Here is a 16,592-nt window from a genome sequence, read left to right on the forward strand (position 1 = left end):
AGGGGGAGTTTGTCCCCGCTGAGAGCAGCCTGCAGCCACAGAGGAGACAGCGAGGGGTGCAGAGCTCAGCAGGCCTGGGGTGACATCACTTCCCCAAAAACTGCTGGGGTGACATCACTTCCCCAAAAACTGCTGGGCTGACATCACTTCCCCAAAACTGCTGGGGTGACATCACTTCCCCAAAACTGCTGGGGTGACATCACTTCCCAAAGTGCAGGGGCACCGGCAGGTGAGCACACGCAGCAGCAGTGCCAGGGGAGCTGGGCACTCAGGGCTGCCAGGGCAGGATTTGCACCAACAGGGGGTCGCAGCTCCCTGGCTTGACCTGAGCTGCAGCACTGAAATCCAGCGGGTGTGGGTGCAGTTGGGCCCAGCAGAAGCTGCAGAGTGGTGGGATCACGAGCTGTGGATGCAGAAAGTTGTCTCCAGGTCGCACCCACTGCCCCAAACAAGCGCCTTATGCGAGGTCAGAAAATGGGGATTTCTGAAAATGCCTTCCTAGGCTAAAGGAAATCCCCAGAGGGTTTTGCTGAGATGTTCAGAAGATGATCTCCAGCGTGTGGACTCCAGCAGATCCAAGGCCAACCTTTGAAACAGCCTCCACACCAGCTCCTTGTAAGGCAGGACACATCCACAGCTGAGGTTAAAACCCAGAGAGTGAAATCCCAATGCTCCATCCCGGTGAACTCTTTGGGAGCTGATGGAAACCATCCCTGCAGGAAGGTTGATCCATGGATGGTCCAAACTTGATGATTTAAAGCCTCCCTGAGCTCTGCTGTGAGCAGCTCCAGGGTCGGGGCTTTCACTGACTCACTGTGAAAGAGCTGCCAACAGAAATTCAAACTAAAAAGGAAGTTTCTGACAGAAGTGTGGTTTAGGGTGAAGCCCACAGAGTCTATTTCGAGCAGAGCCAACAGCCCCCACAGCCTTGTGCCCCAGCTGAAGCCACATGAGCTGACTTCTCCCTGTTTCCTCAGGGGAAGCTGCACATCAGGACTGGGAGCATCCATGAAGTTCTGGGGTTTGGGGGGGTTTTTTTGGGTATTTTGTGTCATGTGTCTTCTTTTGGACCAAAGAGCCCAGCTCAGTGCAGTGGCTGTGCTGGTTTGGGGTCAGAGGCACTGCTGGTTCCAGCACGTGAGGGGGATTCCTGGGAGCTCCTGTCCAGAGGCATTGCCTGTGCATTATGACACCACAGCACGAGCTTTCCTTGCAGAGGGGTCACCGGGGGAAATGCGTGTCCGGGGTGCTGGGGGTGCAGGGGCAGACCCAAAGCCCTCAGGGGGCTGAGGGAACAGACAGGTGCCCACTGCCACCCTTGGCTGTGCCCTCCTCACCCTGCACCCTGCTCAGCCCGAGTGCCCAGGGGAAGGTGAGTCCTTGCAGGGTCTGGACCCGGCTCTGGGTTTCACCACTGCAGCCTGGTGGGTCCCGAGCTCTCCACCATCACCAGCTCCCACGCCAGGGTGCATTCCTTGGGCAGGACTTTCTCCAACAGAACCTCAGAGTGACCTGAATATTAAAAAACACAAAACAAACCTACAACCAGCTGAAACCAGGCTCAGGTTGGCAGTCCTGGGTTCCTCTGCATGAGGATGAGAACATGAACATTTGTGCTGTCAGTTCAGCTTTTATCCATACTGGATCACCACCAGATTCCAGCCAACACCTTCACTGGGTCCCAGGCTGGGAAAGCCAAAACCAGCAGAGAGAGACAAGGGCTGAATGAGAACAGTCTGAATTCTCTGTATGTAAAAGAGTTTATTGGGAGTAAACAATGTTCTATTTACAGGGATAAATCCAGCATGTGATCATCAGGGCAGGACAGTCCTGGCCCTTCACCCTTCCTTCAAGGTGCATCCCTCTGTCCCTGCTCAGTCTGTCTGTCCTGCTGAGCCTGGGAGCCCAGCGTGGTCCCTGGGGCCGCCCTACCCTGCCCCACTGCAGGAATTAATTCAAACCCTTTTCCCAAACTCACTCGGGCTCTGGCAGAACATCCCCCAGACACGCTCAGCTCCAGGGAAGCCAATTCCCCCGGCACACAGAAACACCTCCAGAATGTTTTCCCTCCCATCATCTCCATCTGCTGCTGTCACTTGTACCTGCGTGGACCAGGACAGGGGAACAGCCCCAGTGACCCAGAGCTGAGGAACAATTTCACAGAGTCTATGCTTTGAGAGGTGAAGAAGCTTTTAACAGCTACTTCTGCCTCCTTTTTCAAAACCATCTCAACACAAGGCATGAACTTCAAGGTAGAAACTTCATCTCCTCTAGGTGAAAGCAGAGATTTACATCCAAGTTACTGATCCAGCCTGCCTGGGAGAGAGGATTGGGAACTTCCAGCCCCGGGTGACTGAACAAACACAGCGTCAACCGCCAGGAACGATTTGCAAACAACCGAGCAGCAGACAAATGTGCAAATGTATCTGGTGGCTACTTCTGGATAATGAATGCATAATCTATTCCAACTCCCCTTCCTATCTGCTTCTGGATAATGCATCTGTGAGCCTGACTCAGGCTCACAAATGGTTGGCAACGAGGAAAACAGGCTGTGTTTGAGCCAAACATTATGTTCAGCAAATAAGGAGCAGTTTTGCCATGGGCAGCTGCTGTTAGAGCCCAGTGTCAGAACCCCTCCCATCCCGCCCACAACAGCTCTGTGGGCTGCAGGATGAACAACTGACTTTAGCCTCCCAAATCTGATCTTATGCCCGAACAGCGGAGTCGAAAAGAGCACGATTGTATTCCTTCCCCACCTATCTGCTCTTTAGAAAGTGGCTCTTACATTTATTTGCCTCAGCTGCCGGGGAGGCTCCAGATATGCTAATTACAAGGCCATTGCAGTAAATTGCATTTGATGACATGAATCTGAGTCACTGGTTCAGGGTATTTTCCCTCCTCTTCCCTGGAGCAGCTCATTTAACAAAGGTGAGGAAAAGCAGAAAATAAATTGGCAGGCTCTTAGTGCACGAGGCTTAACGGGGAGCCAGCATTCCCAAAGTGCTGTCACTTCTGGGTGTCCGGGGGGAGGCAGCTCCTCTGGCAGTGGTGACAAACGGGACACTGAAGGTTTTCCAGTCACTTTGGGAATGCTGCTGACTGGCTACACAGTTGTGGAGCGGGAGGAGAGGAGCCTGAAACCACTGGGAGTCTTCCCAGGGCTGCCCATGCAGGAGCAAATTCCATTTTTCTCCCGGGAAATCGGCTCACCATCCACTCGGCCCTCGAGGAAGAAGAAAGGAAAATCACTTCATGGCGTTGGGTGGCAAAAGCCTCATCCCACCTCGGGCTGTCCCACTGCTGCTCCCATGGTGGCTGCTCCCCAGGCAGGGATGAATTCCCGGGAGGAAGGGGCTCATTCCCTCTCAGCCGTGGAAAGCTGCAGGATGCAGATCCCTGGAGGATGCTCTCGGTGTGGGAGGTGCTGCAGCCCCTGAGGGGTGGCTGCCTCTGGCCCAGCAGGCTCCCCGTGCTCCCAGCAGATCCATGCTCAGGCTTTGCGGATGATCCTGCCCGGTTTCCTCCAGTCCCGGTACCTCTCCCTGCGCACGGAGTGCACCAGGGGCCTGGAGAAGCTGGAGGGGGCTGCCCTGGTGCTGCTGCTGCTCGGGAACAAAGCAAAGACATCGTTACTGGCGTGGGACAGGGCTGGGGCACATCTGCACCCATGGGAGAGATGCTTTAGGTCATGGTGAGGAACACCTCCCTCCCACGGGCCTTTGCAGACACGTGTTGATATTCCTTAGGTTTCGTTGTTTCATTGGTTCGTTAAGTTTATGTCACCCTGTTACCATATATGCACACCTGCCAGAATGTTCTCCCTTCCCTTGAACCCCACGGGGTTATTTTTGCCGCAGTACCACACCCCTGTAACCCCATTAGTCCCCTCGGATCCTGGCCACCCCTCTGCACCATGTTTCCCTTTCCCCTTCTCACCCTGACCCTCAGAAACTTTCTAGATCCTGCTCAGCCACTCGTCCTGTGATCAACCCCCAGTGGCTTCACCAATAAACATTGTCCAGAGGAGCCACGGAGCTGCTCCAGGGCTGGAGCCAGGCTGGGAGAGCTGGGGGTGCTCACCTGGAGAGGAGAAGCTCCAGGGAGAGCTCAGAGCCCTGCCAGGGCCTGAAGGGGCTCCAGGAGAGCTGGAGAGGGGCTGGGGACAAGGGCTGGAGGGACAGGACACAGGGAATGGCTCCCACTGCCAGAGGGCAGGGCTGGATGGGAGATTGGGCAGGAATTGTTCCCTGGCAGGGTGGGCAGGGCCTGGCACAGGGTGCCCAGAGCAGCTGTGGCTGCCCCTGGATCCCGGGAAGATCCAAGGCCAGGACGGATGGAGCTTGGAGCCGCCTGTCCGAGTGCCCCTGGGCGGGTCAGTGAAATGGTTTTTAGGGTCCCTCCCGCGGCAGCGCAGTCGGGATCCTGGGCTGGATTCCGCGCAGCGCCGGGGAAAGGCGGGCAGGGAGCGCAGGGGGAGCGCAGGGGGAGCGCGGGGAGAGCAGGGAGAGCGCAGGGGGAGAGCAGAGAGCGCAGGGAGGGCAGGGGGAGAGCAGGGGGAGCGCAGGGAGCGCAGGGGGAGCGCAGGGGGAGTGCAGGGAGAGCGCAGGGAGCGCAGGGGGAGCGCAGGGGGAGCGCAGGGAGCACAGGGGGAGCGCAGGGGGAGCGCAGGGGGAGAGCAGGGGGAGCAGAGAGCGCAGGGGGAGCGCATGGGGAGCACAGGGGGAGCGCAGGGGGAGCGCAGGGGGAGAGCAGGGGGAGAGCAGGGAGCGCAGGGGGAGCGCAGGGAGCGCAGGGAGCGCAGGGGGAGCGCAGGGAGAGCGCAGGGGGAGCGCAGGGGGAGCACAGGGGGAGCACAGGGGGAGCGCAGGGGGAGCGCAGGGGGAGCGCAGGGGGAGCGCAGGGGGAGCGCAGGGGGAGCAGAGAGCGCAGGGGGAGCGCAGGGGGAGAGCAGGGAGCGCAGGGAGCGCAGGGAGCGCAGGGGGAGCGCAGCGGGAGCGCAGGGGGAGCGCAGAGAGCACAGGGGGAGCGCAGGGGGAGCGCAGGGGGAGCGCAGGGAGCGCAGGGGGAGCGCAGGGAGCGCAGGGGGAGCACAGGGAGCGCAGGGGGAGCGCAGGGGGAGCGCAGAGAGCGCAGGGGGAGCGCAGAGAGCGCAGGGGGAGCGCAGGGAGCGCAGGGGGAGCGCAGGGAGCGCAGGGGGAGCACAGGGGGAGCGCAGGGGGAGAGCAGGGAGCGCAGGGAGCGCAGAGAGCGCAGGGGGAGTGCAGGGAGCGCAGGGGGAGCACAGGGAGAGCAGGGGGAGCACAGGGGGAGCAGGGGGAGCACAGGGGGAGCGCAGGGGGAGCGGCTGGCGGTGAATGGAGCAGGGGCGGGGAGCCGCCAGCCGCTGCGGGAGCGGAGGAAGACGGAGCGGTGGGAAAGCTGTGAATGTGAGAAAAAGCTGCCTCACAACAGAGCCTGTTACTACTCAACAGCCACGAAAGGTGGAAGAGCTCTGAAATCTGCCTGGGCTGAGGCTACGGTCGAGAGACAGCACCCTCCTGTCCTAATTCCTAATTAGCTCGCTGCTTTATTACTGAATTTCCTAATTGGTTTCCATGTTAATTACCTTCACCAGGCTGGGGAGGTGCACTCGGGCCCAGTGGCAGGAGATGGAGCCTCACGTCCCCAGCGCTGGCCCAGCTCCAGGCTGTGCTGGGAAGCTGTGCTCTCACATCCAGCTCATCCCAGGAGCTCTGCCTTGCTCTTACCTTAGGTTTAAGCTCTTACAGGAAGGTTTTGGGTGGCTGCCTTGGCAGTGTCTGCAAATCCTTCCTAAAATCCTGGAACCCCTGAGTCCCGGATCACTCCAGCCCCTCGCTGCCATTCCCCTGGCTGGAGGTGGCATCAGCCCTGCTGAGGCTGCACTGCCACTGCCACCAGGGCTGGGCTGGGGTCCCAGGTCCCTGTTCTCACTCTGGAGCAGGAGCTGTGCTGGTCCTGGCCCGGTGCAAGGCATGAGGAAGCTTTTTTTCCACTGCTGAGCCGTGGCTTGAGCTGCATGGACAGCCAGGCTGCAGATGTGGCAGCTGTTTCTGAGCGCTTTCTAAGCCCAGGACCAAACTGAAGGATGAACATCTGGCTCCAGCTGTGCTCTCTGGGCACTGGAAACCTCGTGGGCTCATCAGTCAAGAACCTCAGCATTATTGCAGCAGGGGTGTGTGAGCCCAGGCCAGCCCAGAACCCGCGAGTCCACATGGGACAGTTAATTCCACTAAAAAGATCCCAGTGCATCCTGTAATTCTGCAGTTCGCTGGGTCACAGAGCTTCACCTGTTTGTGGTGCAGTCTGTGAATTATCCAGGTGATCCACACAGACCTGGTGGCTCTGCTTTCCCCCACGGGGGGCAGCTGCAGGAGCAGCAGAAGCAGGGCGGGCTCCACACCCAGCTCCGATGGAGAGGGCTGGGATGTCTCCAGGACAGATCATCCAGCTTGGTCCCACATCCCAAAATGAGGCTGGGTGAGGCAGCAGCTCTTGGAAATTTGGGGTTTTGCCAGGGTACCTCATTCTCTTTAAAACCCCCCAGCACTGCAACATTATTCCAGCTGTTTGATGCAAATTGTTTGGTGATTTCCAGCAAACCAAATAACTCCATTAGGTTTTCTGTCTGGCATCAGGGTGCCCCAGAGCTCAGCACAAGCTGTGTCCCAGTTCCTCCCTGCACTCTGCCTTGGAGACAGCGAGGAAATCTGGCTCTGACCTGGATCAGAACCCAGGCAGCCCCAGCCCTTTCAAGCCAATTCTGTGCTGTCTCCACCCATGGCAGTGTTCCCAGCGCTGATCACTTCACTTGCACAAGGTGCAGCTGAGCTCTGCTGGTCTGGAAATCCAGCCAGGGAATGTTTTCCTGACCTGTGGATGAAGGGGATGGGAGCTGCTGATTTCCAGCGAGCCATGGGTGCATCCTCACACCTCACTGCTTTCTCTTGGGGATTTTCTCGATGGAGACACCTCTGGGGGTGTTTGTGCTGCACCAGGCACTGCAGGGCTGGAATTGCAGCTGGGAATGATGCACATCAGAGGATTAGGATAAGGACTGAGCTGAGAGCTCTGTGCACTCGAGCTGCAGCAGCCAGACCTGGAGCAAACTGGGTCACGGGCACATTTTAATGTCCAAAGCTCCGAGGGGTTGGCGTGCCATGGCCCGAGATCTGGCAGGAGGTGGATTTTGGGGTGTGATTCCCTAATCACAGGGCTGATGGAAGATAAGGAATATCTGATGTCCAGACACTCTTCCTGATACGGCCCCAGCCAAGCCGACCATGACCCCAAACACTGTTACTTGTGAACAACACATGAACAGTGTTTGCAGTTGCAGGAGCAGATCTGAATTTTAAAGACATGCAGCATTTTTCATTAATTGCTCTTATTTCTGCAGCTCATTTTGGTCGTTGGGTAGAAAACAAGGGATTGGTGTAGTGGGCACAGCCCAAGGAGTGGGAGGAGACAGGGAGATAGTGACATGCACGCTAGTGATTTAACATGAAATGCTCTGATTGCAAGCAGTCTCTGGGGGTTTGTGCCTCATTGATGAATATCATGCATGAAGCGTAGCTCCTTGTGCTACCCACATTTTTCTCTTCCAGGTCTGGTGATTGGGAACCTGAGTCACAGCAAATATGCTGAGTTACAGCACATTTCCACAGCAAAAAAAATCCCAGAAAAACCCCCAGGCAAACGACGGGCGTGTTTATCTGCAAGTGTGTCAAACGCACGGGATGCTCAGACAATGCAGGCTCAGAGGATTAACAGACCTTAATCCCTCCTCAGTGCATTAATGCCCAGCAGACGAGACAGGCACAGACACATCCCCAAGGACCGGTGGATTCACACAAACCCAATCCTCCCCACGAGAACATCCCCGAGCTGCGCCCCTCTGGGAACAGAACGGGCAGGTGAATCAAACTCACCCGGAGGACCACACCGGCCCCGCCTGCTTCTTCGGCTTGGCCATCTGCTTCTGGTACTCCATCCAGCCGCTCACCAGCTCGTGCAGGATCATCACGTAGAGAAGGAAGATGAGAATCCTGGGATCCATTCGTGGCACCTCGGGGTCCGCTCCATCGGGCACGGGTGACATTTGCTCGGGGGGAGCCGCGGCTGCGGGCAGGGCTCGGGCAGAGGGGCAGCCGCAGGGATGCCGAGGTCGCTGCCGGAGAGAGGGCTGGGCTCTGCGCGGAGTGAATTAGCGCTGAGAAATCCCCCGGGGGGATCAGAGCCCGCTGCCTATCGCCGGGAGGAGCAGCACCAACAGCTCCGGCCGCTTCCCTGCGAGGGCTGGGTCACATCCTCGGGGGCTGCAGCCCTCGCTGCCCCTCTGGCTCGTGGCTTTGTCCGCATCGCTCGGCAGCCGGGAGCTGCCCACCCACACTCGGGTGGCAGCAGCAGCCGCCCCTCTCGGGGGGTGGAGGGGAGAGCCGGCTGCGGTGCCAGAGCACCGGCACGGAGCACTGCCTGCCTGCGAGGGAGAAATCAACCCCGCGTCAGTCACCGGGGAATTCTCTTCCCGGTGCCTCAGGATTTGGGGCTGCACCGAGCCAATCTCGTTTAGGAGTGTTACTATTTTGCAGCTGAGATTTTTTTTTTTTTTTCTCCTGCTGTTTTCTCACTCTCTTATTTTGTTTTCCTCGCTGTTATCCCTTGCCTCAATCTTCAGCTGCTGTTTTCCCAGGGTGAGGCTCTGACAGGCTCCTGATGTGCAGGAAAGCACCCAGGCTTCCCAAACCACAGCTCCTCTCCCAGCCCCTCAGCCTCCTTCTGCTTAGAGTGGAGGATCCAGCTGAGATCTGGTTGTGCCACCAGACCATAGAATCCCAGACTTCTTTGGGTTGGAAAGGACCTTAAAACTCATCTTGTTCCGCCCCTGCCATGGGCAGGGACACTTCCCTCTATCCCAGGTGGCTTCAAGCCCCTTCCAACCTGGCCTTGGACACTTCCAGGGATCCGTGGGGCAGCCACAGCTTCTTTTGGGCACCCTGTGCCAGGGTCTGCCCACCCTGAGATTCCCTCAGCCTCTCCTTTTTTCCTCCATGGACACAATGCAATACCTGTGCCTGGAATTCCTAGCAGGATAAAAGCACAAAGTGTCTTGCTACGACTCTTGTATGAATAAATACAATTCCTAGCAGGATAAAAGCACAAAGTGTCTTGCTACGACTCTTGTATGAATAAATAAATAAGTAAATAAAAATAGCTCCCCCAAGAATTGTTTTTAAAACCGTCTTACTCAAGATTCACGTTCTTCCATCAGTGAAACAATAAGCCCTCAATAAGTATTTATGGTTGTCCAGAAGCAAACCTGTGCCCAGTGGAGCTGTGGCAGCAGCAGAAAAGGGGGCCCAGAGGAGGGGCAAACCCAGGGCCCCAGGATCCTCCATCCACACAGGGAGAGCTGGGCTCGGGGTCCCACACGCTGGGCAGGGAATTCAGGTGTGACAAACTCATCACAAACTGCTCTCACCACCTGCTTCCCACCCACCCCAGCTTACCTGAGCCACCTGAGGTCAGAGGTCCCTCAGCAACTTTCACCCTTTGGGGTGTAAGTGCAGACAAGTGGGCAGGAGCCAGGGCTTTGAGAATTTTCTATTAAGCACCAATTTAACCCACATTAAGGAACGTTAATCCCATGATAGATCTGCCTATGAAATAAACCCAAGGGCAGCAGCATTGCCCCAGACAAACCTGCCCCTCCAAGTGCTGTGATTTCCCCTCAGCCAACTCATTATAAACCCAGGAGTGCTGAGTAACTCCTTAAATTGGGAGGAGAAGAGCTCGTGGAGGGGAGTGAGCAAGTGAATGAAACCAGCCAGGACTGGAGGTGTTCTAGCAGCTCTGAAAATGGGAATGTTTGAGGTTCTCCATGAAAAGATAGTGGAGCTGTTCCCATGGCAACAGAGAGAGTTGCCAGGCTGCGGGTGATGGGTTCTAATGTGTGCTACGAGTCCGACGTGGTGAGGGGTGGGAGACCAAGGACAACGCTGATACTTTATACATATGCAATTTTTGATGAGTAAATCCAACGTGACTCCTTTGTTCCAGGGGAGAGAAGCTTTTCCCACAGGGAGAGGCGTTACCAGGGCAGGAGCAGCGAAATAACTCATAACAACTCACTCAGATCTGTAAGAGATGCTCCAACATCTGAACAAAAATTATACTTAATGATAATTTTTTACTACATAAGGGAGAGAAGCCAACAACTCACGAGCTGAGAGCAGGGCAGCTGATCCCCAAACTGTGACTAGTCACGAGCCGTAAGTTTTTGACAAATGAGTCAAAACCATTTCGATTTTAGAGTGATTAAAGCCCAGTTTGGGAGGGCAGGGTGAGAGCTGGGGGTGCTGCTGAGGGACCCCTGTGGTGGCCATGGGGTACAGGGGATACAGGACCCCCCTGACAGCAGTGGGGAGCCCTGGCATGTTGGTGTTTCCCCTCTGCCCTCAGCTTGAAGGTAGATTTAGATGGGAGATTGGGCAGGAATTGTTCCCTGGGAGGGTGGGCAGGGCCTGGCACAGGGTGCCCAGAGCAGCTGTGGCTGCCCCTGGATCCCTGGCAGTGCCCAAGGACACTGGGGCTTGGAGCAGCCTGGGCCAGAGGGAGGTGTCCCTGCCATGGCAGGATGATGGATGAGTTTTAAGGTTCCTTTTAACCCCAAGCAGCTGGGATTCTGTGATTCCACAACTTCAGCCCAAGGGCACGGCCCGGGTGTTCTCCTGAAGAAATCTGGTGGGAGCAGAAGCACCCGTGAGGATCCTTCACGTGCCCAATCACTCCCAGCAGAGCCCAGCAGCAATCTGCAAACTCACTGTGGATTCCTAAGTGTCGGGAGCAATTAACAGCTGGGCTGTTTGATAATCATCAGTACCCAGAGATAAGCCAATAAAATGTGTATACAACCTTATCACGACACCCAGGCACGGCACAGAGCTCACCTGCTGAGCCTTGATCTGCTCCTGCAGCTCTCCAGGGCTCTGCAAAAGGCTTTAATGCAGAGCCTGCACTCCTCAGAGCTCCTGGCCCTGCTGCTGCTTTCACACAGCCCCACAGAAATGACAAGGGGCTGGAACCCGGCGAGGCTGTGGCAAAGGAGAAAAGCTGCCCAGCTCGTTGGGAGAGGGAAGCAGGATCTGGGCTGGTGTCAGAGAGCCTGGGACTCAGGCAGGCTTTGAAGGGCAGGCAATGAAAAGCAAACTCTGGGAGACAAAGCAGTCTGGCCCAGTTTTGATGGGGCACAAAAATGTGCGGAGGAGAAACTTGAGGCAGACACAGAGGGAAAGAGGGGATGTAGCTGAGCTCCTGGGCAATGACAACATCTCATTCCTAAGCAGCAGCGAGGTTTGAAATTCCTTTGTAAAACCAAGGTGGACATGAGGCCAAGCTTCTTTGTCCTAGGCTCAGTGCAGCTGATTGGGCTGCAATTAAAACCCAGAATAATTGAGTAGTCACCAGCCCTTCGCTCCTTGCAAGCCCGACTGCTGCAGCGTTCCCACTGTTTGGGCTGTGTATTGTTGGAACAAAGGCCCTGAGGAACAGGACTATGTCCCTCTGCTCCCCAGGGCCTCTTTTCCTCAGTCTGGGTGTCAATCTAAGCCTCTTTACTCCTAAAGAGATTTTAAGGAACAGAGGTGGTAGTTAATATTTCTATTCATTGCAGCCCCAAGGGCACCCTGCAACACCAAGAATCAATCACCTTCCTTCAGGCTCCTGGGAAGCATCCATCATCCCATTCTTCCACTTGGAATGTGGCGTGACTGACCAACAAACAGGAAAACCCACCTTCCTAAGGCTCACCATTGACCCAGAACTCTCACAACCCCCGAGGTGCATCACAAAAAAAGCAGCAACCACTGTTTTGTTACAGTAAATCAGTGTTGACCTAAACCTCGCTGCAATTTTTGGCTTTTTAGAAGGAACTCTTGAGTTTCACTGCAGAGACAGTGATCTGCGGGATCCCTCCAGCTACCAGGGTAGACAAGTCCTGGAAACATCAAACCTCCCACACACTGGTTGAACTGAAACACCAGGACAAGCAGCTCTTGCAAGAGGCCACGAGGTCACGGCCCAAAATTCCTGTGGCATCCAAAAGGTTCCAGTGACTTCCCCCAGACAGAGTCAGGCTGCAAACTCCTGCAAGTGCAAGTCCCTCTGCTTAGACACAGCACTGGCCAAGGTGGGTTGGAGGTCCTGGTGTCGCCGAATCCCCCAGACAGAGCCCTGTTGTTTGCAGGGCTGTTTCCTGCCTCTCCCCAGCCAAAGCCCATGAATGCTGTCCTGCTGGGTGCAGGTGAGATGGAAAACAGATTCCTTTCCTTGCCCTTTGGCTGCTCTTCAAGGAGCCACCTGTAAAAATCCCTCTGCAATGATGTGATTATTCAGTAGAGATTGAGCAGAGACCACGGGGCTGGTTTGGAGAACGTGGGCTGGGAACAAACCTGGCTGTGACCCACTGGACCAGATGTTTTGTTGCTGTTGCTACCCAGGCTCCGTTTCACAAGTCACTGATGACACCTTGGTCAGTGTGTGAGCTCAGGGGAATAAAGCACTGCAGGCACAGAGCTCTCCTCCCTCGCTCAGCCCACCAGGGCTCCCTCCCTGCCACATCTGGAAGCAGAGAGGAGAGTGGACACAAACTGCCAGAGCTGCTCCCAGCCTTCAGAGCAGACAGGAAAATGGAGTTCCAGAGTTAAAAAGAACAAGGGGCATTGCAGAATCTGTCAGCTCCTTCCACAGGCTCATATGAGTCGATAATTAACAAAAGAAAGAACAGATGCTATGAGACACATTTCTTCTAAGGGTATTTACTTGCTTCTACCTACAACTGTGCCTGAAAATGTGGTAATATGAAACTGCATTCCTAATCATTGGGTTGCTTTGTATCAGATTAGTAATGATTCATTACCAGGATTTTGTACACTTTTCACCACTTCTTTCTTTTGTTAACCCTCATCAGGCAATTCAGCTTTGGCATGGCAAATAGATGCTGGCCTGAGGGGAAATAAAATTAATATCAAAACTACAATAACAATTGTCTCCTGAGTCCTGGACTGGTTTTTTTATGCCAATGGCACAAGAACCAGCACAGTTTATTCTGGCTCAAGCTGGATGGCTTGTTACAGGAATTACCATAGGAGTATCTGAGGGTGTTGAGGCCCTGGCACAGGGTGCCCAGAGCAGCTGTGGCTGCCCCTGGATCCCTGGCAGTGCCCAAGGCCAGGTTGGACACTGGGGCTTGGAGCAGCCTGGGACAGTGGGAGGTGTCCCTGCCATGGCAGGGATGGGATGGGATTTCAGGTACCTTTTAACCCAACCCCTGCTGGTTCTTTCTCACTTCCTTGCTGTAGAATGGCATTCTCAGAAGCTGTTGAAGAAGGCAAGACCCTGATTCTCCCTCCTGGGCTGCTGTCTCTAACACAGGCAGATGTGAGGCTGGCATCTCCCAGGGATGTTTTTCCCCTTCCCTGGGCCCAGACCCTGCTGATGAGGAGAAGCAGAGCACAGGCTCATCCCAAGGCAGCTCTGTCAGCCCAGTTGAGACACCTTTGCCCCTTGTGCAATTGTTTTGCTAGAAAAGGAAGCAGGTTTCACTGCCTCCAGTTGCTCAGCCTTGTCCTTCTCCTCAAACTCCCCTGGCAGGTCCAGCAGGCCAAAATTCACCCACACAGATGGTTCAGCTGCTTTTGTGAAGTTCTCCTTCCAGCTGGGCTGACCTCATTATCTTTAGAGTGGGCTCCACGTGCTGCTGGATTCCCCTCAATTTGCTGGTGGTCCTTTTTGCACCACACAGGGCAAGAACAGGAAAGGGGCTTGGGAGAGAGCAGGGAATGCAGAAGATGTCCAGGAACTGGAGCAACCATGGGGCAGCAACCCTGTCTGATGTGTCCCCAGCACTGAGTGACCCTGGGTGGAGCTGCCCTCAACCCATGTTTTACACCCACCTGAAGCTCTGAGATGCTGATTTGCCCCCTGTTTTTAACGCTGAGCCTGGCACTGGTGAAGGGCAGTGCTGGCAAGGACACCCAGAGCATGCCTGAGGTTCAGAGCCATGAGGAAGGAGCTCAGCCCTTGCTATCAAAACAGCCTGGAGGGGAAATAAGGGTGAGAAAGGCAAGGGGAGAGAGCAGAGAGGTCACAGCAGGATCTAGCAGAGCTGCAAAGGCAAAGTGCAGAAATACTTCCTCCTCCTGCAAAGCTGCTCCATCAAGACTCCTATCCACGGACACAGCTGGGGAACAGCGGCACTTGTGTGCCAGGACAGGCTTCTCCCTGCTGTACAAAAGGGAACACAGAGCAGCATCTCTGTGCCACCCACCAAAACTGGAACAAAGGCTGGAGGCCCTGCAGAGCCCTGTGTGCTCTGCCTGTCTCTGGAGAGACCCAGAGCACCCAGGGCCAGCTGTGGCACAGCCCTGCTCCACACAGCCTTGCTGCTGGGCACCTCCAAACACTCCTCCTGAGACAGCCCCAGCATGAGGAGAGCTCAAATAGCATTTAGAGCAGACAGAAACACCTTTAATGCACCCACAGGCAAAATCGGGGATGTTCTCCACCCTCGAATGGCTGAATTATACTGAAAAAGTAATTAAATAACTAAAAAAAAATTCTCTCTCTCCCAGCTGAAACCAGGACAGGAGTTAACAAGATTTTTTATGTCACTCCATTTTCTGGGATAGCTGCAACCCTTACAAAGTTGCAGACAGACATTCAGCCCAAGGAGCTGGATAAGGGGATCCTCTTTTACAGGGCAAGTCACAAACCAAATTCCCCACTGTGCACAACTCACCAGAATTAACCTAAAGGCGACTGCAAAGCCTGAATCTCGCAGCAGCTGTGCCAGAAAAGGCTCTTGGAGAGAGATAACTCCATTTTCTGCTGTGCAGCATCAGCTCCAGCCTTTATCAGACACTGCTTTCAATGTCCATCTTCCCTCCAGCCACCTGCACCACATCCCATTCATTGTTCCCAATCATTTTCCAGTGAGCCCAGCGCCCACAGCACCAAGAACAGGGGGTTCTGCCAAGGAGCAGATGCTTTGGAGCATTCAGGAGTGTGAGAATGCTGGACAGTGGCTTCAGTTGTCCAGTCCCCACCTCTTGTTATCCTGCAAATCACAGCCCAACTGAGCCTGAAGAGCCTCACTGAGCTCTAAGTTCCTCTGATCCCTCAGGAAAGCCCACAGACTTGAATTCTATGTAAAAATTCTCTCCACAGCGAGGCTCAGGGGTTTGGAGAGGATACACGGTTTGTTCGTGTCACAGGGATCACACCCCTGCTGTAAAGATAAACTGTCACCTCTAAGTGTGAGCAGGGAGCGAGTCCAGCTCCCCGTGTGCCAGTCGGGAGGATTTCAGGGCACGCAGGGCTGCACCACCCTCTAGTGCACACTCACAGCAGCGCCTCTGGTGTCCCCGCCGGGGCACTGTGGGAAAGAAAAGGCGCAAAAGAAAAAAATTCCGTCATCCAGCCCGGCTGAACCTGCCCCGGAGCTGTGGGAGCAGCAGGGAGAGAACTCCTCTGAGTGGGAACCCCAGAGCAGAACCAAGGGGTATCCTGGCCTTGGCACAGGGAAAAGCCACAGTCCTGCACCCCAGCACTCTGCACACGCAGCACTCTGCACCCCAGATCCCTGGAACCCTGATCCCAGGAATCCCAGACCCTGCACATGCAGCACTCTGCACCCCAGATCCCTGTATCCCCAGAATTGCAGACTCTGCACAGCCAGCACCCTGCACCCCACAGCCCTGTATCCCTGGAGTCCCAGAGCCTGCACCCCACAGCCCTGTATCCCTGGAATCCCAGAGCCTGCACCCCACAGCCCTGGATCCCTGGAGTCCCAGAGCCTGCGCCCCACATCCCTGGATCCCTGGAATCCCAGAGCCTGCACTCCAGAGCAGCCAGCTCAGCTCCTGCCATGCAGAGCTTTACCTGCACAATTCCTGGGTAATTCCTGGCACAGGAGTGAAACCTTTCTCATCTCAAAACACAGAAACAGATTTTCACTACCAAAACGTGGAAGCAGAAGGAGATGTTCACTGCTAAAACTGTTTTCTCACACTCTTGAGCAGCACCAGGCCAGCAGAGCAGCCACTCCCTCTCAGCTGCTCAGCTGTCTCCTCCTCAGCCAAACTTGCCACCAGCACTGGGAATGGCCAGTTCATAAGCTGGGATTCAGTCTCTTCACAGATGTGAAAAACTGGGGGAAGTCATCACTGTGAGTGTCAGTTCTGCAGGTACAGGCTGAAACACAAGAGACCTTTCTACCAAGCAATTAAAATAAAACAACCTGGATTACAAATTCCTGCTGCAGGAGAGCACCATGTCAGCCTCGGAATGAGGGGATCCTCAAGTGACCAAGAGAATCCCCAAAACAATCCTAAAATAACCTCCAAGTCTGAGCAGAGCATGGGCCTGAGCAGGTTCATGGCCAAGGTTTGGCAGCAGCCCGAGATGTTATTTTGTCTAAGTTATCAGGACAGTTTAAACAGTTTGAAACCAAAACTTTGCAGGAAATACCCAACTGTTACACCCAAGACCTGCTGCCAACAAATCCAGTATCAGAA

The sequence above is a fragment of the Hirundo rustica genome, chromosome 20, assembly GCF_015227805.2.
Source record: "Hirundo rustica isolate bHirRus1 chromosome 20, bHirRus1.pri.v3, whole genome shotgun sequence".
In the NCBI taxonomy this organism is placed as follows: Eukaryota; Metazoa; Chordata; class Aves; order Passeriformes; family Hirundinidae; genus Hirundo; species Hirundo rustica.